This window comes from Tachypleus tridentatus, chromosome 4 (genome assembly GCF_004210375.1).
Source record: "Tachypleus tridentatus isolate NWPU-2018 chromosome 4, ASM421037v1, whole genome shotgun sequence".
In the NCBI taxonomy this organism is placed as follows: Eukaryota; Metazoa; Arthropoda; class Merostomata; order Xiphosura; family Limulidae; genus Tachypleus; species Tachypleus tridentatus.
In genome coordinates, this window is record NC_134828.1 from 104,680,176 (window position 1) to 104,702,983 (window position 22,808).

At 37.5% G+C, this 22,808-nt stretch overlaps 3 non-coding genes across 3 annotated transcripts; all 3 read right to left on the minus strand.

The window, feature by feature from the left end:
- Positions 1-16,521: 16,521 nt before the first annotated feature.
- On the minus strand, positions 16,522-16,605 carry TRNAL-AAG (transfer RNA leucine (anticodon AAG)). The gene has a single exon. It is a non-coding gene; the product is annotated as a tRNA-Leu (tRNA).
- A 2,537-nt stretch (positions 16,606-19,142) lies between these two features.
- On the minus strand, positions 19,143-19,226 carry TRNAL-AAG (transfer RNA leucine (anticodon AAG)). The gene has a single exon. It is a non-coding gene; the product is annotated as a tRNA-Leu (tRNA).
- A 2,540-nt stretch (positions 19,227-21,766) lies between these two features.
- Positions 21,767-21,850, minus strand: TRNAL-AAG (transfer RNA leucine (anticodon AAG)). The gene has a single exon. It is a non-coding gene; the product is annotated as a tRNA-Leu (tRNA).
- Positions 21,851-22,808: the final 958 nt, after the last annotated feature.

The window sequence follows — 22,808 nt, forward strand, 5'->3', positions numbered from 1 at the left end:
TGCAGGCCGTTTTGAAACGTCCAAAGAACATATTTCTCGTACACTTGGAACTGATATTTCCGATACAAATAGCAGATTTTCTCGATTCTAGCTTTACAAAAATTAACTTTTGAAGGTAATGAAGCAAAATTTAAAGTGTTGTGTGAGTGGTTGAGTTGGAACCAATTCCTCATAAATCAGACTGTTTCCTTCACGCATGGCCATCATCTTCTTATTTCTGAATTTTGATTGAAATTTTAAATGAACGTGCAACAAGCGTGATGTTTCTGAAGTCGCATTGATCAGTCAGACATTTGTTATCACTATTCATCTTGATGGCTTTTGTTTAATAACTTTTTTCGAATGTTTTCGGTCTCATACTATTTAACTATGCTTTCCACGTCACGAATGAACAGTTCCAATTGTTATTTTAAACTGAAAAATTGGAAATAACGACGGCAGATAGATTAAGAAGCTTTACCGAAAATGCAAGCTATGAAAATGGTCTTAATCAATGAACGATATGTTTCTGACTTAAAAGAAACTTGAATCTCGGTTCTCTTCTTTGTCCATTTCGAGGAAGAAATCCTTTCTATCAGTCATTCCATTATGATTTCCGTTCCGTTCTTGGTTACTAACCAAATGAACTATAGGTCGACAATTAGAATAAATAGAAAGTTCCCTTCCGTGACTGTCTTTTATAATCAATAATTTGGTGTTGTTTCGAAACTAGAAATCACGGGAACCACTTCCACTGTTGCTAGTTTCTTACAAGAACTGAAACAAACAAACTGTCACAAAATATACATTTAAGGCTGCAACACCGCCTTCGCCCTAGATATCCGTAGTATTGGCACGTCCGACACTAGCATACCTCCAACGACGAGGAAGAGGCACCTCCACATCTCCGGCGGTACTCTCACCACTAACCGGAAGTGGCGGGAAGTGACGTTCAAAATTGCATCCTCCAGCAGGGGGGTGACTACTAGCCCGTTCCCTGGCCCCACCAGAAACCGTCGATCGTCGGGCAGAAACATCGTCCACCACCCGATGGGTAGCTGCAGCCTCCCCTGAAAGGGGAACCTTCGAATCAACGCGTGGAAAAACAGAAATGGTGTCAACCTCATGAGGCACTGCACGAGAGGGAGCAGCCGTGTCTAATTCAGCGGCGTCAATAGAGGAAGTTCGAGGAACAACAAGCTTGGGACAACGTTGACGGACGTGTCCCTGCATATGACAATGTCGGCATATAAACTGGTGGCAATCGCGATATAGATGATCCGCCCCCAAACATAAATTACATACTTTTGACTGGCGATCATGCTTCACTTTTAACATTACCGCGTTGCCCAAAGGATCAAAAACATTCACTACGTACGGCAAAGAGATACACTTCTCACTAAAACTCACACGAACATGGCGTATACCTAAGTATATGCCCTGGTCCCTCTTCCACACAATAGGGCTTTTCACTTCACAATCAAAATCTTTTAGTTTATTTAATATAGTATCATCGTCTATATATTCCGGGACGTCCATAAATGACACAGTAATAGTACGTTTAGTGACACCATTAGCCGAACAGTGCACACCATTTACAATTAGACCAGCATCTACAGCCAGGTCCACATCGGCGGGAAGAACAAAAGTTACCTCATATCCACCCGGGCGAGGAACTACAGCAGTGACCGAAGCAGCACCAAACGTAAAAATAACAGAATGGATAACGTCCCCATGGCTTGAAGTTGTCGTTTCCACAAAAACTGTACGACGCATAACTTCCATGACCTTCTTGGTTGATGAAGACATCGTCAAACAACTTGGAAAAATAAAAAAATCTAGCAAAAAAAAAGAACTACACGCTCACTAGGCTTAGCTGTTAAATTTACACTAAGGCAATGAGGAGCTCGAAAAACACGTCTGTACTCGTTGACGAGAACCGGCGCTTTCCTTTTTTGTTTATAATCATACAATTTGGTATTGTTTCGAAACTAGAAATCACGCGAACCACTTCCACTGTTGCTAGTTTCTTCTTCCATATTCCTAAATTTTAACATACAACACAGAATTGACACATAAAATTTCTCTTATTCTTCTTTATTTTTACCTAGCTAAACGTGATTCATATTTTAAGGGAGTGCAGGTATCATGTTTCATAACGTGCTCAAAAAATGTGTTCACTGACACGATCGACAAACTAAGAAAAATATTGGTATCAAGAGGAACACCTAAACAGTTTATATTTGTTCATGTTACTTCTATAAAGTGAGGCCTGTTTTTAGAAAATCGGCCTTCGTAGAATAAAACATACTATTTTTCCCTGATTGTGTCATAAAGAATATCACCTAAAATTATACTACATTTTTTAGCACACATCTTTTGTTACGTTGTAGAGAGATCGCAGTTATTATATTTTTATAGTAAAACATGTAATAATAAAAGTTATGTTATTCATCCCATAACTAGACAAGTTCTGGCTTTTAACATTTTCCTTCAAATGAAATCATATGTTAATGGTCCATTTTGAACCTAAAATACAAGTACCTGAAAATTTCTCGACAACGTGAGTCACGCCAACGTACGAATGAAAAGAGACAAAATATCAGTTATTCTGTCAGGAGTGGGATTCCAACCCACTCTCGGAAGACCGGACTGCGACATTAACCCAGCGCCTTTAACCGCTCGGCCATCCTGACGTTTATTTTAATTAAATTTTCATTTTCTCGAATGGTGGCGACTTTTAAAATTAAGAACGTGTTATCCATTTCTTTCTGCATCTTTGGCTCCTTAATATTTTTAATTTTTCCGATTTCATCACTGTGTCCATAAACTACTGAGCTAGCATTTAAACCACTTATGACAAGAGACAAAACCACCATAAAACCCTCAACAGATAGAAACTCAAAGTATCGAACAAACAGAAAGCGTTAGTTACTTTACCGTAAATGAAAATAAAACAATCGACTTAGTCAATTGATGATCGTAATTTTCAAGAAATGCGAATGAAAACTTCCTAACAAAGCGTTCCTATATTTTTCGATTTCGCGACGTTTATATGATGCAAATATAATATTTTATAATAAATTTCTGGTGTGTATACTCCATAATAACCGAAAACAAAATTATTATCTTTTACTAATCTAGCAAGAACAACATAAGATCTTTCATCTCTTTAAAGTTCTTTAAATCAAACTAAAAGTTGATTAGGAAAGCTATACTTTCCACTTTGTCTTTTGTAAAAAATTATTCGATTTACTTAGGTTTTCTAACTCAATTAACCTGTCTAAAACGTCAAAGTTATGAATGTATAATACGGTTGCGAACTGGACATTTTCTGAGAAAATTGTCAAAAGGTGCTTTCATATGTTTAAACGAATATTTTAAACATGTAGGATCACTGAAAGTGACTTATTTTTACCATATTTCTCATAAAGCCTTTACTGTGCTGCATAATCATCGTTAAATGCATATTTCAACATAAACGTTCTCTTATTCTTCATATTTTCGCTAGATAAAAAAAATGTTTATTCACCCAAACAACACAAATGTATGTGCTAAGAACACCAAGACAGACAGGTTTTAATTGCTGTTCTCGTTACATATTGGAAGTGAGACCTGTTGGTAAAACTTTGTTTCTGAGAAATCTTCGCAGAATATTATGAGGAAACAGCTTTTTTATCATTGATTTTCTCCAAAATGAAAAGCTTCTAAAATTATGTGATATATCTTGCACAGCTTTTTCAGAAACGATCTGAGAAGCACCAAATTTTCATTTTTGAACGAAACATGTCACTATCAAATTTCTCTTCTTAATTTCGTTTGCATATACATATATAGCGAGATCTCATTTTAAACCACTTGTCGAATGTACGGCATCAAAGAAAAGCAATCGTTTCTTTGTAGGCCGTTTTGAAACGTCCAAAGTACATATTCCTCGTACACTTGGAACTGATATTTCCGATACAAATAGCAGGTAGCCTTAGAAAAATTAATTTTTGAAGGTAATGAGGCAAAATTTAAAGTGTTGTGTGAGTGGTTTAGTTGGGACCAATTCCTGATAAATCAGACTGTTTCCTTCACGCATGGCCATCATCTTCTTATTTCTGAATTTTGATTGAAATTTTAAATGAACGTGCAACAAGCGTGATGTTTCTGAAGTCGCATTGATCAGTCAGACATTTGTTATCACTATTCATCTTGATGGCTTTTGTTTAATAACTTTTTTCGAATGTTTTCGGTCTCATACTATTTAACTATGCTTTCCACGTCACGAATGAACAGTTCCAATTGTTATTTTAAACTGAAAAATTGGAAATAACGACGGCAGATAGATTAAGAAGCTTTACCGAAAATGCAAGCTATGAAAATGGTCTTAATCAATGAACGATATGTTTCTGACTTAAAAGAAACTTGAATCTCGGTTCTCTTCTTTGTCCATTTCGAGGAAGAAATCCTTTCTATCAGTCATTCCATTATGATTTCCGTTCCGTTCTTGGTTACTAACCAAATGAACTATAGGTCGACAATTAGAATAAATAGAAAGTTCCCTTCCGTGACTGTCTTTTATAATCAATAATTTGGTGTTGTTTCGAAACTAGAAATCACGGGAACCACTTCCACTGTTGCTAGTTTCTTACAAGAACTGAAACAAACAAACTGTCACAAAATATACATTTAAGGCTGCAACACCGCCTTCGCCCTAGATATCCGTAGTATTGGCACGTCCGACACTAGCATACCTCCAACGACGAGGAAGAGGCACCTCCACATCTCCGGCGGTACTCTCACCACTAACCGGAAGTGGCGGGAAGTGACGTTCAAAATTGCATCCTCCAGCAGGGGGGTGACTACTAGCCCGTTCCCTGGCCCCACCAGAAACCGTCGATCGTCGGGCAGAAACATCGTCCACCACCCGATGGGTAGCTGCAGCCTCCCCTGAAAGGGGAACCTTCGAATCAACGCGTGGAAAAACAGAAATGGTGTCAACCTCATGAGGCACTGCACGAGAGGGAGCAGCCGTGTCTAATTCAGCGGCGTCAATAGAGGAAGTTCGAGGAACAACAAGCTTGGGACAACGTTGACGGACGTGTCCCTGCATATGACAATGTCGGCATATAAACTGGTGGCAATCGCGATATAGATGATCCGCCCCCAAACATAAATTACATACTTTTGACTGGCGATCATGCTTCACTTTTAACATTACCGCGTTGCCCAAAGGATCAAAAACATTCACTACGTACGGCAAAGAGATACACTTCTCACTAAAACTCACACGAACATGGCGTATACCTAAGTATATGCCCTGGTCCCTCTTCCACACAATAGGGCTTTTCACTTCACAATCAAAATCTTTTAGTTTATTTAATATAGTATCATCGTCTATATATTCCGGGACGTCCATAAATGACACAGTAATAGTACGTTTAGTGACACCATTAGCCGAACAGTGCACACCATTTACAATTAGACCAGCATCTACAGCCAGGTCCACATCGGCGGGAAGAACAAAAGTTACCTCATATCCACCCGGGCGAGGAACTACAGCAGTGACCGAAGCAGCACCAAACGTAAAAATAACAGAATGGATAACGTCCCCATGGCTTGAAGTTGTCGTTTCCACAAAAACTGTACGACGCATAACTTCCATGACCTTCTTGGTTGATGAAGACATCGTCAAACAACTTGGAAAAATAAAAAAATCTAGCAAAAAAAAAGAACTACACGCTCACTAGGCTTAGCTGTTAAATTTACACTAAGGCAATGAGGAGCTCGAAAAACACGTCTGTACTCGTTGACGAGAACCGGCGCTTTCCTTTTTTGTTTATAATCATACAATTTGGTATTGTTTCGAAACTAGAAATCACGCGAACCACTTCCACTGTTGCTAGTTTCTTCTTCCATATCCCTAATTTTTAACATACAACACAGATTTGACACATAAAATTTCTCTTATTCTTCTTTATTTTTACCTAGCTAAACGTGATTCATATTTTAAGGGAGTGCAGGTATCATGTTTCATAACGTGCTCAAAAAATGTGTTCACTGACACGATCGACAAACTAAGAAAAATATTGGTATCAAGAGGAACACCTAAACAGTTTATATTTGTTCATGTTACTTCTATAAAGTGAGGCCCGTTTTTAGAAAATCGGCCTTCGTAGAATAAAACATACTATTTTTCCCTGATTGTGTCATAAAGAATATCACCTAAAATTATACTACATTTTTAGCACACATCTTTTGTTACGTTGTAGAGAGATCGCAGTTATTATATTTTTATAGTAAAACATGTAATAATAAAAGTTATGTTATTCATCCCATAACTAGACAAGTTCTGGCTTTTAACATTTTCCTTCAAATGAAATCATATGTTAATGGTCCATTTTGAACCTAAAATACAAGTACCTGAAAATTTCTCGACAACGTGAGTCACGCCAACGTACGAATGAAAAGAGACAAAATATCAGTTATTCTGTCAGGAGTGGGATTCCAACCCACTCTCGGAAGACCGGACTGCGACCTTAACCCAGCGCCTTTAACCGCTCGGCCATCCTGACGTTTATTTTAATTAAATTTTCATTTTCTCGAATGGTGGCGACTTTTAAAATTAAGAACGTGTTATCCATTTCTTTCTGCATCTTTGGCTCCTTAATATTTTTAATTTTTCCGATTTCATCACTGTGTCCATAAACTACTGAGCTAGCATTTAAACCACTTATGACAAGAGACAAAACCACCATAAAACCCTCAACAGATAGAAACTCAAAGTATCGAACAAACAGAAAGCGTTAGTTACTTTACCGTAAATGAAAATAAAACAATCGACTTAGTCAATTGATGATCGTAATTTTCAAGAAATGCGAATGAAAACTTCCTAACAAAGCGTTCCTATATTTTTCGATTTCGCGACGTTTATATGATGCAAATATAATATTTTATAATAAATTTCTGGTGTGTATACTCCATAATAACCGAAAACAAAATTATTATCTTTTACTAATCTAGCAAGAACAACATAAGATCTTTCATCTCTTTAAAGTTCTTTAAATCAAACTAAAAGTTGATTAGGAAAGCTATACTTTCCACTTTGTCTTTTGTAAAAAATTATTCGATTTACTTAGGTTTTCTAACTCAATTAACCTGTCTAAAACGTCAAAGTTATGAATGTATAATACGGTTGCGAACTGGACATTTTCTGAGAAAATTGTCAAAAGGTGCTTTCATATGTTTAAACGAATATTTTAAACATGTAGGATCACTGAAAGTGACTTATTTTTACCATATTTCTCATAAAGCCTTTACTGTGCTGCATAATCATCGTTAAATGCATATTTCAACATAAACGTTCTCTTATTCTTCATATTTTCGCTAGATAAAAAAAATGTTTATTCACCCAAACAACACAAATGTATGTGCTAAGAACACCAAGACAGACAGGTTTTAATTGCTGTTCTCGTTACATATTGGAAGTGAGACCTGTTGGTAAAACTTTGTTTCTGAGAAATCTTCGCAGAATATTATGAGGAAACAGCTTTTTTATCATTGATTTTCTCCAAAATGAAAAGCTTCTAAAATTATGTGATATATCTTGCACAGCTTTTTCAGAAACGATCTGAGAAGCACCAAATTTTCATTTTTGAACGAAACATGTCACTATCAAATTTCTCTTCTTAATTTCGTTTGCATATACATATATAGCGAGATCTCATTTTAAACCACTTGTCGAATGTACGGCATCAAAGAAAAGCAATCGTTTCTTTGTAGGCCGTTTTGAAACGTCCAAAGTACATATTCCTCGTACACTTGGAACTGATATTTCCGATACAAATAGCAGGTAGCCTTAGAAAAATTAATTTTTGAAGGTAATGAGGCAAAATTTAAAGTGTTGTGTGAGTGGTTTAGTTGGGACCAATTCCTGATAAATCAGACTGTTTCCTTCACGCATGGCCATCATCTTCTTATTTCTGAATTTTGATTGAAATTTTAAATGAACGTGCAACAAGCGTGATGTTTCTGAAGTCGCATTGATCAGTCAGACATGTGTTATCACTATTCATCTTGATGGCTTTTGTTTAATAACTTTTTCGAATGTTTTCGGTCTCACACTATTTAACTATGCTTTCCACGTCACGAATGAACAGTTCCAATTGTTATTTTAAACTGAAAAATTGGAAATAACGACGGCAGATAGATTAAGAAGCTTTACCGAAAATGCAAGCTATGAGAATGGTCTTAATCAATGAACGATATGTTTCTGACTTAAAAGAAACTTGAATCTCGGTTCTCTTCTTTGTCCATTTCGAGGAAGAAATCCTTTCTATCAGTCATTCCATTATGATTTCCGTTCCGTTCTTGGTTACTAACCAAATGAACTTTAGCTCGACAATTAGAAAAAATAGAAAGTTCCCTTCCGTGACTGTCTTTTATAATCAATAATTTGGTGTTGTTTCGAAACTAGAAATCACGGGAACCACTTCCACTGTTGCTAGTTTCTTACAAGAACTGAAACAAACAAACTGTCACAAAATATACATTTAAGGCTGCAACACCGCCTTCGCCCTAGATATCCGTAGTATTGGCACGTCCGACACTAGCATACCTCCAACGACGAGGAAGAGGCACCTCCACATCTCCGGCGGTACTCTCACCACTAACCGGAAGTGGCGGGAAGTGACGTTCAAAATTGCATCCTCCAGCAGGGGGGTGACTACTAGCCCGTTCCCTGGCCCCACCAGAAACCGTCGATCGTCGGGCAGAAACATCGTCCACCACCCGATGGGTAGCTGCAGCCTCCCCTGAAAGGGGAACCTTCGAATCAACGCGTGGAAAAACAGAAATGGTGTCAACCTCATGAGGCACTGCACGAGAGGGAGCAGCCGTGTCTAATTCAGCGGCGTCAATAGAGGAAGTTCGAGGAACAACAAGCTTGGGACAACGTTGACGGACGTGTCCCTGCATATGACAATGTCGGCATATAAACTGGTGGCAATCGCGATATAGATGATCCGCCCCCAAACATAAATTACATACTTTTGACTGGCGATCATGCTTCACTTTTAACATTACCGCGTTGCCCAAAGGATCAAAAACATTCACTACGTACGGCAAAGAGATACACTTCTCACTAAAACTCACACGAACATGGCGTATACCTAAGTATATGCCCTGGTCCCTCTTCCACACAATAGGGCTTTTCACTTCACAATCAAAATCTTTTAGTTTATTTAATATAGTATCATCGTCTATATATTCCGGGACGTCCATAAATGACACAGTAATAGTACGTTTAGTGACACCATTAGCCGAACAGTGCACACCATTTACAATTAGACCAGCATCTACAGCCAGGTCCACATCGGCGGGAAGAACAAAAGTTACCTCATATCCACCCGGGCGAGGAACTACAGCAGTGACCGAAGCAGCACCAAACGTAAAAATAACAGAATGGATAACGTCCCCATGGCTTGAAGTTGTCGTTTCCACAAAAACTGTACGACGCATAACTTCCATGACCTTCTTGGTTGATGAAGACATCGTCAAACAACTTGGAAAAATAAAAAAATCTAGCAAAAAAAAAGAACTACACGCTCACTAGGCTTAGCTGTTAAATTTACACTAAGGCAATGAGGAGCTCGAAAAACACGTCTGTACTCGTTGACGAGAACCGGCGCTTTCCTTTTTTGTTTATAATCATACAATTTGGTATTGTTTCGAAACTAGAAATCACGCGAACCACTTCCACTGTTGCTAGTTTCTTCTTCCATATTCCTAAATTTTAACATACAACACAGATTTGACAAATAAAAGTTCTCTTATTCTTCTTTATTTTACCTAGCTAAACGTGATTCATATTTTAAGGGAGTGGAGGTATCATGTTTCATAACGTGCTCAAAAAATGTGTTCACTGACACGATCGACAAACTAAGAAAAATATTGGTATCAAGAAGAACACCTAAACAGTTTATATTTGTTCATGTTACTTCTATAAAGTGAGGCTTGTTTTAGAAAATCGGCCTTCGTAGAATAAAACATACTATTTTTCCCTGATTGTGTCATAAAGGATATCACCTAAAAGTATACTACATTTCTAGCACACATCTTTTCTTACGTTGTAGAGATCGCAGTTATTATATTTTATAGTAAAACATGTAATAATAAAAGTTATGTTGTTCATCCATAAGTAGAAAAGTTTTCGCTTTTAACATTTTCCTTTAAATGAAATTATATGTTAATGGTCCATTTTCAACCTAAAATACAAGTACCGGAAAATTTCTTGACAACGTGAGTCACGCCAACGTACGAATGAAAAGAGGCAAAATATCAGTGATTTTGTTAGGAGTGGGATTCGAACCCACGCCCGGAAGACCGGACTGCAACCTTAACGCAGCTTTTTTTTTTTTTTCTCTTTATTTATCGCACCTCAACCAGGGGGTATACACAGAAATACAACAAATAAAACACAAGTTAATGAATTAGCATCTAACAATAACTCTATAGATTACCATGCTGAAAATTACCACAAAGTTAATAAAATTAAGGAAAAAGAAATAAAAGAGGTAATTGGAACAGCAGGTAATCCAACAAACATTATATTGAACATTAACAAACAAGAAATCAATGGATCTTTCATTGGTAACAAAAATATAATGAAATTATAACTTATCTTAACAACGTACACAAGAAATAACCTTGGGCACCTTGGGTTACCAAGCTACCAACATAAGAATACACAGAATAAAATACATTTAATGAGTTATGTAACAAGGATCTATGATAATAAAGATGAATATGTCTCCGTACACGCACTTTAAACATGGAAATTAAACGAATTACGCGATTTCGTGCCAAAGAAACTGAACGAGCAGAACATATAACCTGACGTGCCAAACTAGTAAACAAACGGAATATGTTCCAGCATCTCCTGGGTAACGAAGGATGAGATCCCACTAAGTGGCATCTCCTCCATACCCAGTTTGATATGGGACATCCAAAATAAAATGCCAATAATTTATATACATATGACCACAAGGGCTGTACAAAAGGACATTGGAAAAACAGATGGTCTATGGTTTCCGGCGCCTGGGAACAGAAAGTGCACAACCCTGTGGGATGTCTGTCCATATGTATCAGCTTGACATTAGTAATAATCGCCCGCAACCACAGTAAATAATCCACATCACAAACATAAAAACCCACAAAAGAAGAATAAGCGTTTTCACGAATGCGTTTCTAGTCTCCAGGAGGAACAATATCCCCCCAGTAGAATGGAGCAGGGAAATTAGTAGCGAGTGAAAACTGTAAATGTCCCACCAGTTGCCTCTCAGATAAACCCTGAAAATGAACTCGATTATCGGAGTGGTACAGAAAATATAAATCCACAACACATGTGGACGACGGAAGAGGAGCCGGCTGGGTGGACAAAACCGACAACCAGTCCACAGGCAACGCCTTTTTGAGCATATGAAAATGTGAAAAAATTGTGCGCAGCATTGGCCAACGGGTCAGCGTCCGTACACATTTCAATCACTTCCCCCACCAGAAGAAAAGCAGGGAGCACCTCGTACAATAAATGGCGGACCTGAACCAATCCTGCGTTAATAAATTCAGGAAAATGAAATGTTCGGTGGCGTACATCAACAATAGCCGGATTGAAAAACAAAGGTTCATCAAAAATTTGTGGGGAAAGAGGAGCTGGGATAATCCCTTTATCCCCAAGAAGAACCTTCCAGGCATGAAACATTTCCTGAATATAGAAAGGTAACGATTTCACAAAACGTGGCAAAATACGGCATTGAAGAATCCGAAAGCCCAAAGAGAGATTACCATAACAAGAAAAAAATCCAGAAAGAAGTTGTCGCAAGGTGGAAGGACAAGAAGCATCCAAACAACGCTGCAACAACTTCAAACGGAATGCGAGTTTACGAGTATTAACATCAACCAAGTTGATACCTCCACAATCATAACTCCGGATCAGAATACCGTATGCCACTTTATGTATACCTCCCCGCCAAATAAAATCCAGTATACATTTGCGAAATCGAGCCTCATACTGTCTTGGCAACGGGAGTATATTCAACGGGTACCATAACACCGATGCCACCAAGGAGTTCACCACAAGAGATTTACCCTTTAGCGACAAAGAACGAAATCGCCACGACACCAAGACACGAGATACCCTGCGCAATACACCCTGCCACGTATCTTGCAGCATGACATCGAAATTAGAGTGGAAAACTATTCCCAAAATCCGAATAGGATCCTGGGAAATTCTCAACTCACCAAGGACGGAGTCTGCAGAAGAGGCCAAACACCCAACCCACAAACCCTGACTCTTGGTCCAGTTGATCTTCCCACCAGTAGCTTTGCCAAAAGTTCGGCAGACATCCAACACATGCGGCAAAGATTCGGCGTCTCGTAACGTTAAGGTGGTATCATCAGCATGCTGATAAGTAAGTGAAGGCGTGGTGAGTAACACATCACCACCAATACCAGTAATATGTACATTATGGACTAACATATTTCGTAACGGTTCGACACTGAGAACGTAAAGTAGAGCAGACATTGTGCATCCTTGACGAATACCCCGAGTTACAGCAAAATCAGTAGTGAGAAATCCATTAAACTTTACACAATTAGAAATAGAAGTATAGCAAAGACGAACCCAGTGAACAAAAGTTGAACCAAAACCCATACGTAGAAGAAGTTGAAATAGATACTCATAGGCCACCCGATCAAAGGCTTGCATCTGATCGAGCTTCAAAAAGATTCCACCCTGGCCGGTACGTGCTAAAGATTGCAATAGCAAAACGAGTGTTAACGGAGTATCAGCAACGTCCCGTCCAGGTATACACCCGGATTGGTTATCTGAAACTAAACTGGAGATCACAGACGAAAGGCGACGAGCCAGCACTTTGGCCAAAAGCTTATAGTCAGTACAAAGCAATGTCAAAGGCCGGCTGTTAGCCGCCAACCGTCGATCCCCGCCTTTCGGGATAGGAACAATTACCCCAGAACACATTGTACGGAGCAACTGTGGAGAGTGGAACAGTTCAGACAAGACAGATAAAAAGTCGTCAACAAAAAGAGGGAGAAAATATTTGTAGAATTCGGAGGTAAAACCATCCAAACCAGGAGATTTGTCCAGCGGTAAACTGTCTAGAGCTGCGATAACTTCCGGAATTGTGAATGGAGCATCACAAATATGAGCTTGTTCACGGGAAAGAGTTCGATCAACAAATGAGATAACGAAATCTATGTCTGCCTGCAGAACGAGATCCTTAGAGTACAGTGCGGAATAATACTGATGTAAAACAGCAGCGATATCTTCCACACCGGACACCTCCACGCCCCTATCAGTGAGCATGGATCGAAACTCAATTCTGCTTTGACGAACCTTTTCCATACGAAGAAAGTGAGACGTAGATCTCTCACCCTCCTCAAACCAACGAATATGAGATCGAATCCTCGCTCCCTCTATGGTATCGTGATCCAAAGTCTCCAATGCATCTTCAAGTTCATACAATTTGACCTTAGACCTACCAGGGAAACGGGACAGTTTTCGAAGCTCACGATTGATGGACGACTCAAGCTGACATTTGCGAGAACGGGATGCCAGCGCACGAAGAATCGAATAACGCTCGGTAAGTAGACGGAACGCGCATTTCAATTGTTCATACCACTTAATTTTATCAGTCCCATAGACTGACCAACTACGACTTCTGGCGATCAACAGCTTAATGGCTTTCACATATTCGGCATCCCTCAATAACTGGTTATTGAAGTGCCAGAAATTAGGACCTCTGACAACGGGCCGCAGAGTAAGGTCGAAGCCCAATAAAGCGTGATCTGTAGCAGGAAACCACAACGTACGGAAACGTTGGACAGTCCCCTGCAAGGTAGAAGAAAGCAAAACCCTGTCAATACGAGACGACATCATCTCACCATTAACAAAACGCTTCCATGTGAAACCAGGTGTAGTCGGCGATATGAGTGAATGCGCATCAAGTAAATCAAACCTATTAAGAAACTGGACAAAAGCCGAACGGCTGGCGTCACGGTAGAAACGGACCGGAAATCGATCGCGTGCCACATCCACCACACAATTAAAATCTCCCACAACAAGCAATCCCGTGCAACCATCCAAACAATACTCCAAGTTTTGGAAAAATTCCCGTCGCTCGGAGATATCGCGAGGAGCGTACACAGATGATAACAGATAAAACAAAGACTCGAAACTGAATTTGACTGTCAGAACCCTACCCACCCCATCAGAAGAAACGAATGTAACATTATCACACAAAAACTGCTGTAACAAGATGGCAACCCCTTGTCGGCCAGAAGGAGAATTATTAAAAAAAAGCTACACCTGGCCAAAATTTCAGTACGACATCATGAAAATCATCAGTAAAAAACGTCTCCTGTAAACAAACAACATCAAAATTAGAAACAAAGTAATCCAGATAATAAGCCAGCTTACTAACATTACGCAACCCATTACAATTCAAAACTCCCACCCTTAGTAAATGTACCATGCTAAAGAGAAAGTAAAGGTACAACAATTGAAAGGAAACTGGCACAAACACAAAAATAACAAGAATAAATGTAAAGATCTAAGCAAATATGCACAAAGTTCAAATAACAATAAATGACAGTCTTACACGAACTGAAACAAACAAACTGTCACAAAATATACATTTAAGGCTGCGACACCGCCTTCGCCTTCGCCCGAGATATCCGTAGTATTGGCACGACCGACACTAGCATACCTCCAACGACGAGGAAGAGGCACCTCCACATCGCCGGCGGTACTCTCACCACTAACCGGAAGTGGCGGGAAGTGACGTTCAAAATTGCGTCCTCCAGCAGGGGGGTGACTACTAGCCCGTTCCCTGGCCCCACCAGAAACCGTCGATCGTCGGGCAGAAACATCGTCCACCACCCGATGGGTAGCTGCAGCCTCCCCTGAAAGGGGAACCTCCGAATCAACGCGTGGACAAACAGAAATGGTGTCAACCTCATGAGGCACTGCACGAGAGGGAGCAGCCGTGTCTACTTCAGCGGCGTCACGAGAAGCAGTAGGAGTGGCCACTTCAGCGTCGTCACTAGAGGAAGTTCGAGGAACAACAAGCTTGGGACAACGTTGACGGACGTGTCCCTGCATATGACAATGTCGGCATATAAACTGGTGGCAATCGCGATATAGATGATCCGCCCCCCAAACATAAATTACATACTTTTGACTGGCGATCATGCTTCACTTTTAACATTACCGCCTTGCCCAAAGGATAAAAAACATTCACTACGTACGGCAAAGAGATACACTTCTCACTAAAACTCACACGAACATGGCGTATACCAAAGTATATGCCCTGGTCCCTCTTCCACACAATAGGGCTTTTCACTTCACAATCAAAATCTTTTAGTTTATTTAATATAGTATCATCGTCTATATATTCCGGGACGTCCATAAATGACACAGTAATAGTACGTTTAGTGACACCATTAGCCGAACAGTGCACACCATTTACAATTAGACCAGCATCTATAGCCAGGTCCACATCGGCGGGAAGAACAAAAGTTACCTCATATCCACCCGGGCGAGGAACTACAGCAGTGACCGAAGCAGCACCAAACGTAGAAATAACAGAATGGATAACGTCCCCATGGCTTGAAGTTGTCGTTTCCACAAAAACTGTACGACGCATAACTTCCATGACCTTCTTGGTTGATGAAGACATCGTCAAACAACTTGAAAAAATAAAAAATCTAGCAAAAAAAAAGAACTACACGCTCACTAGGCTTAGCTGTTAAATTTACACTAAGGCAATGAGGAGCTCGAAAAACACGTCTGTACTCGTTGACGAGAACCGGCGCTTTCCTTTTTTGTTTATAATCATACAATTTGGTATTGTTTCGAAACTAGAAATCACGCGAACCACTTCCACTGTTGCTAGTTTCTTCTTCCATATCCCTAATTTTTAACATACAACACAGATTTGACACATAAAATTTCTCTTATTCTTCTTTATTTTTACCTAGCTAAACGTGATTCATATTTTAAGGGGAGTGCAGGTATCATGTTTCATAACGTGCTCAAAAAATGTGTTCACTGACACGATCGACAAACTAAGAAAAATATTGGTATCAAGAGGAACACCTAAACAGTTTATATTTGTTCATGTTACTTCTATAAAGTGAGGCTTGTTTTTAGAAAATCGGCCTTCGTAGAATAAAACATACTATTTTTCCCTGATTGTGTCATAAAGAATATCACCTAAAATTATACTACATTTTTAGCACACATCTTTTGTTACGTTGTAGAGAGATCGCAGTTATTATATTTTTATAGTAAAACATGTAATAATAAAAGTTATGTTATTCATCCCATAACTAGACAAGTTCTGGCTTTTAACATTTTCCTTCAATTGAAATCATATGTTAATGGTCCATTTTGAACCTAAAATACAAGTACCTGAAAATTTCTTGACAACGTGAGTCACGCCAACGTACGAATGAAAAGAGACAAAATATCAGTTATTCTGTCAGGAGTGGGATTCCAACCCACGCCCGGAAGACCGGACTGCGACCTTAACCCAGCGCCTTTAACCGCTCGGCCATCCTGACGTTTATTTTAATTAAATTTTCATTTTCTCGAATGGTGGCGACTTTTAAAATTAAGAACGTGTTATCCATTTCTTTCTGCATTTTGCTCTTTAATATTTCTAATTTTTCCGATCTCATCGCTCTGTCCATAAACTACACAGCTAGCATTTAAACCACACATGACGAGAGACAAAGCCACCATAAGACCCTCAACAGATAGAAACTCAAAATATCGAATAAACAGAAAGCGTAAGTTACTTTACCGTAAATGAAAATCAAAGAATCGACTTAGTCAATTGATGATCGTAATTTTCAAGAAATTTGAATGAAAACTTCCTAACAAAGCTTTCCTATATTTTTCGATTTCGCGACGTTTATATGATGCAAATATAATATTTTATAATAATTTTCTGGTGTGTATACTCGACAATAACCGAAAACAAAATTATTATCTTTTATTATTCTAGCGAGAACAATATAAGATCTTTCATCTCTTTAACAGTTCTATAAATCAAACTCAAAGTTATTTAGGAAAGTTATACTTTCCACGGTGTCATTGGTAAAAATTTATCCGATTTACTTAGGTTTACTAACTCAATTAACCTGTCTAAAACGTCAAAGGTATGAATGTATAATACGGTTGCGAACTGGACATTTTCTGAGATAATTGTCAAAAAGGTGCTTTCATATGTTTAAACGAATATTTTAAACATGTAGGATCACTGAAAGTGACTTATTTTTACCATATTTCTCATAAAGCCTTTACTGTGCTGCATAATCATCGTTAAATGCAAATTTCAACATAAACGTTCTCTTATTCTTCATATTTTCGCTAGATAAAAAAAAAAATGTTTATTCACCCAAACAACACAAATGTATGTGCTAAGAACACCAAGACAGAGAGGTTATAATTGCTGTTCTCGTTACATATGAGAAATGAGACCTGTTGTTAAACTTTGTTTCTGAGAGAACTTCGCAGAATATTATGAGGAAACAGCTTTTTTATCATTGATTTTCTCCAAAATGAAAAGCTTCTAAAATTATGTGATATATCTTACACAGCTTCTTTAGGAACGATCTGAGAAGTACCAAGTTTTCATTTTTTAACGAAACATGTCACAATCAAATTTCTCTTCTTAATTTCGTTTGCATATACATATATAGCGAGATCTCATTTTAAACCACTTGTCGAATGTACGGCATCAAAGAAAAGCAATCGTTTCTTCGCAGGCCGTTTTCAAACTTCCAAAGTACGTATTCCTCATACACTTGGAACTGATATTTCCTATACAAATAGCTGGTTTTCTCGATTCCAGCGTAGGAAAAATTAATTTTTGAAGGTAATGAGGCAATATTTAAAGTGTTGTGTGAGTGGTTGAGTTGGAACCGATTCGTGATAAATCAGGCTGCTTCCTTGACGCATAGCCATCATCTTCTTTTTTCTAAATTTTGATTGAAATTTTAAATGACCGTGTAATAAGCGTGATGTTTGTGAAGTCGCATTGATCAGTCAGACACGTGTTGTCACGATTCATCCACATGACTTTAGTTTAATAACTTCTTTTTCGAATGTTTTCGGTCTCATACTATTTAACTCTGATTTCCTCGTCAGGAATGAACAGTTAAAATTGTTATTTTAAACTGAAAAGCTGGAAATAACGACGGCTGATAGATTAAGAACCTTTACCGAAAATGCAAGCTCTGAGAATGGTCCTAATCAATGAACGATATGTTTCTGACTTAAAATAAACTTGATTTTCGGTTCTCTTCTTTATCTATTTCGAAGAAGAAATCCTTTCTATCAATCATTCCATTATGATTTCCGTTCCGTTCTTGGTTACTAACCAAATGAACTTTAGCTCGACAATTAGAAAAAAATAGAAAGTTCCCTTCAGTGACTGTCTTTTATATTCATACAATTTGGTATTGTTTCGAAACTAGAAATCACGCGAACCACTTCCACTGTTGCTAGTTTCTTCTTCCATATTCCTAAATTTTAACATACAACACAGATTTGACACATAAAAGTTCTATTAGTCTTCTTTTTTTTTACTCAGCTAAACGTGATTCATATTTTAAGGGAGTGCAGGTATGATGTTTCATCACGTGCTCAAAAAATGTGTTCACTGACACAATCGACATACTCAGAAAAATAATGGTATCAAGAGAAACACCTAAACAGTTTACATTTGTTCATGTTACTTCTGTAAAGTGAGGCTTGTTTTTAGAAAATCGGCCTTCGTAGAATAAAACATACTATTTTTTCCCTGATTGTGTCATAAAGGTTATCACCTAAAACTTTACTACATTTCTAGCACACATGTTTTGTTACGTTGTAGACAGATCGCAGTTATTATATTTTTATAGTAAAACATGCGATAATAAAAGTTATGTTGTTCATCTCACAAGCAGACAAGTTTGCGCTTTTAACATTTTCCTTTAAATGAAATCATATGTTAATGGTCCATTTTGAACCTAAAATACAAGTACCTGAAACTTTTTTGAGAACGTGAATCACGTCAACGTACGAATGAAACGAGGCAAAATATCAGTGATTCTGTCAGGAGTGGGATTCGAACCCACGCCCGGAAAACCGGACTGCGACCTTAACGCAGCGCCTTAGACCGCTCGGCCATCCTGACGTATTTTTTTATTTAAATTTTCATTTTTTCGAATGGTGGCGACTTTTAAAATTAAGAACGTGTTATCCATCTCTTTCTGCATTTTGGCTCTTTAATATTTCTAATTTTTCCGATCTCATCGCTCTGTCCATAAACTACATAGCTAGAATTTAAACAACACATGACGAGAGACAAAGCCACCATAAGACCCTCAACAGATAGAAACTCAAAATATCGAATAAACAGAAAGCGTAAGTTACTTTACCGTAAATGAAAATGAAAGAATCGATATAGTCAATTGATGATCGTAATTTTCAAGAAATTTGAATGAAAACATCCTAACAAAGCTTTCTTATATTTTTCGATTTCGCGACGCTTATATGATGCAAATATAATATTTTATAATAATTTTCTGGTGTGTATACTCGAGAATAACCGAAAACAAAATTATTATCTTTTATTATTCTAGCGAGAACAATATAAGATCTTTCATCTCTTTAACAGTTCTATAAATCAAACTAAAAGTTATTTAGGAAAGTTATACTTTCCACGGTGTCATTGGTAAAAATTTATCCGATTTACTTAGGTTTACTAACTCAATTAACCTGTCTGAAACGTCAAAGGTATGAATGTATAATAGGGTTGCGAACTGGACATTTTCTGAGATAATTTTCAAAAGGTGCTTTCATATGTTTAAACGAATAGTTTAAACATGTACGATCTTACTGAAAGTGACTTATTTTTACCATATTTCTCATAAAACCTTTACTGTGCTGCATAATCATCGTTAAATTCATATTTCTACATAAACTTTCTATTATTCTTCATATTTTCGCTAGATAAAAAAAGGTGTTTATTCACTTAAACAACACAAATGTATATGGAAAGAGGAACACCCAGACAGACAGGTTATAATTGCTGTTCTCGTTACATATGAGAAATGAGACCTGTTGTTAAACTTTGTTTCTGAGAGAACTTCGCAGAATATTATGAGGAAACAGCTTTTTTATCATTGATTTTCTCCAAAATGAAAAGCTTCTAAAATTATGTGATATATCTTACACAGCTTCTTTAGGAACGATCTGAGAAGTACCAAGTTTTCATTTTTTAACGAAACATGTCACAATCAAATTTCTCTTCTTAATTTCGTTTGCATATACATATATAGCGAGATCTCATTTTAAACCACTTGTCGAATGTACGGCATCAAAGAAAAGCAATCGTTTCTTCGCAGGCCGTTTTCAAACTTCCAAAGTACGTATTCCTCATACACTTGGAACTGATATTTCCTATACAAATAGCTGGTTTTCTCGATTCCAGCGTAGGAAAAATTAATTTTTGAAGGTAATGAGGCAATATTTAAAGTGTTGTGTGAGTGGTTGAGTTGGAACCGATTCGTGATAAATCAGGCTGCTTCCTTGACGCATAGCCATCATCTTCTTTTTTCTAAATTTTGATTGAAATTTTAAATGACCGTGTAATAAGCGTGATGTTTGTGAAGTCGCATTGATCAGTCAGACACGTGTTGTCACGATTCATCCACATGACTTTAGTTTAATAACTTCTTTTTCGAATGTTTTCGATCTCATACTATTTAACTCTGATTTCCTCGTCACGAATGAACAGTTAAAATTGTTATTTTAAACTGAAAAGCTGGAAATAACGACGGCAGATAGATTAAGAACCTTTACCGAAAATGCAAGCTCAGAGAATGGTCCTAATCAATGAACGATATGTTTCTGACTTAAAATAAACTTGATTTTCGGTTCTCTTCTTTATCTATTTCGAAGAAGAAATCCTTTCTATCAATCATTCCATTATGATTTCCGTTCCGTTCTTGGTTACTAACCAAATGAACTTTAGCTCGACAATTAGAAAAAATAGAAAGTTCCCTTCAGTGACTGTCTTTTATATTCATACAATTTGGTATTGTTTCGAAACTAGAAATCACGCGAACCACTTCCACTGTTGCTAGTTTCTTCTTCCATATTCCTAAATTTTAACATACAACACAGATTTGACACATAAAAGTTCTATTAGTCTTCTTTTTTTTTACTCAGCTAAACGTGATTCATATTTTAAGGGAGTGCAGGTATGATGTTTCATCACGTGCTCAAAAAATGTGTTCACTGACACAATCGACATACTCAGAAAAGTAATGGTATCAAGAGAAACACCTAAACAGTTTACATTTGTTCATGTTACTTCTGTAAAGTGAGGCTTGTTTTTAGAAAATCGGCCTTCGTAGAATAAAACATACTATTTTTTCCCTGATTGTGTCATAAAGGTTATCACCTAAAATTATACTACATTTCTAGCACACATGTTTTGTTACGTTGTAGACAGATCGCAGTTATTATATTTTTATAGTAAAACATACGATAATAAAAGTTATGTTGTTCATCTCACAAGCAGACAAGTTTGCGCTTTTAACATTTTCCTTTAAATGAAATCATATGTTAATGGTCCATTTTGAACCTAAAATACAAGTACCTGAAACTTTTTTGAGAACGTGAATCACGTCAACGTACGAATGAAACGAGGCAAAATATCAGTGATTCTGTCAGGAGTGGGATTCGAACCCACGCCCGGAAAACCGGACTGCGACCTTAACGCAGCGCCTTAGACCGCTCGGCCATCCTGACGTATTTTTTTATTTAAATTTTCATTTTTTCGAATGGTGGCGACTTTTAAAATTAAGAACGTGTTATCCATCTCTTTCTGCATTTTGGCTCTTTAATATTTCTAATTTTTCCGATCTCATCGCTCTGTCCATAAACTACATAGCTAGAATTTAAACAACACATGACGAGAGACAAAGCCACCATAAGACCTTCAACAGATAGAAACTCAAAATATCGAATAAACAGAAAGCGTAAGTTACTTTACCGTAAATGAAAATGAAAGAATCGATATAGTCAATTGATGATCGTAATTTTCAAGAAATTTGAATGAAAACATCCTAACAAAGCTTTCTTATATTTTTCGATTTCGCGACGCTTATATGATGCAAATATAATATTTTATAACAAATTTCTGGTGTGTATACTCGAGAATAACCGAAAACAAAATTATTATCTTTTATTATTCTAGCGAGAACAATATAAGATCTTTCATCTCTTTAACAGTTCTATAAATCAAACTAAAAGTTATTTAGGAAAGTTATACTTTCCACGGTGTCATTGGTAAAAATTTATCCGATTTACTTAGGTTTACTAACTCAATTAACCTGTCTGAAACGTCAAAGGTATGAATGTATAATAGGGTTGCGAACTGGACATTTTCTGAGATAATTTTCAAAAGGTGCTTTCATATGTTTAAACGAATAGTTTAAACATGTACGATCTTACTGAAAGTGACTTATTTTTACCATATTTCTCATAAAACCTTTACTGTGCTGCATAATCATCGTTAAATTCATATTTCTACATAAACTTTCTATTATTCTTCATATTTTCGCTAGATAAAAAAAGGTGTTTATTCACTTAAACAACACAAATGTATATGGAAAGAGGAACACCCAGACAGACAGGTTATAATTGCTGTTCTCGTTACATATGAGAAATGAGACCTGTTGTTAAACTTTGTTTCTGAGAGAACTTC